The sequence below is a fragment of the Carlito syrichta genome, unplaced genomic scaffold (assembly GCF_000164805.1).
Source record: "Carlito syrichta isolate Samal-C Ts95f unplaced genomic scaffold, Tarsius_syrichta-2.0.1 Scaffold316060, whole genome shotgun sequence".
NCBI classification, from domain to species: domain Eukaryota; kingdom Metazoa; phylum Chordata; class Mammalia; order Primates; family Tarsiidae; genus Carlito; species Carlito syrichta.
Window position 1 is genome coordinate 1137852 of NW_007260156.1, and position 714 is coordinate 1138565.

Here is a 714-nt window from a genome sequence, read left to right on the forward strand (position 1 = left end):
ACTGCACTCCAGCCTGGGCGACGGAGTGAGACTCTGACTCAAAAAAAAAACAAAACAAAAACCAAAAAGACTCCATCTCTGGCCAGGCACAGTGGCTCAAGTCAGTAATCCCAGCACTTTGGGAGGCTGCGGAGGGAAGATTTGTTTGAGCCCAGAAGTTCGAGACCAGCCTGGGCAAGAGCGCGAGACCTGGTCTCTACAAAAAACATTTTTAAATGTGCGCCGGGCTGGTGGTGGTGGTGAGCATCTGCAGTCCCAGCTACTCGGGAGGCTGAGACGGAAGGATCGCCCGGGCCCAGGAGCTGGAGGCTGCCGTGAGCCCGTGATCGGGGCCACTAGGGGCACTCCAGCCTGGGCGATCGAGTGAGACCCCGACTCAGAAAAGCGTCATGTCACCAGGCCAAAGTCGGTGATTCCCTGGCCGACGCAAGTGATTCCTGGCGATGCGCGGAGGTCCACGGGGATCCCGTAGGGACCCCCGCGGTCGTCCGCCGTGATCCCGGGCGAAACGGAGGTGATGCGGTTCTCAGACACGGCCACGAGCTGTCGCTGTTGGAAAAGAATTCGCGGTGTCGCCCAGTCCGGGCGGAGCGACGTTCTGGCCGGATGCTCTCTTCTGGAAGATGTGCGTGGTCTTGGGTAAAGCCGGGTGAGATCGTGGCCCCCGGACGCGTGGGGCAAAGTTACAACAAAGGGGCCGGGGCGGGTATTTCT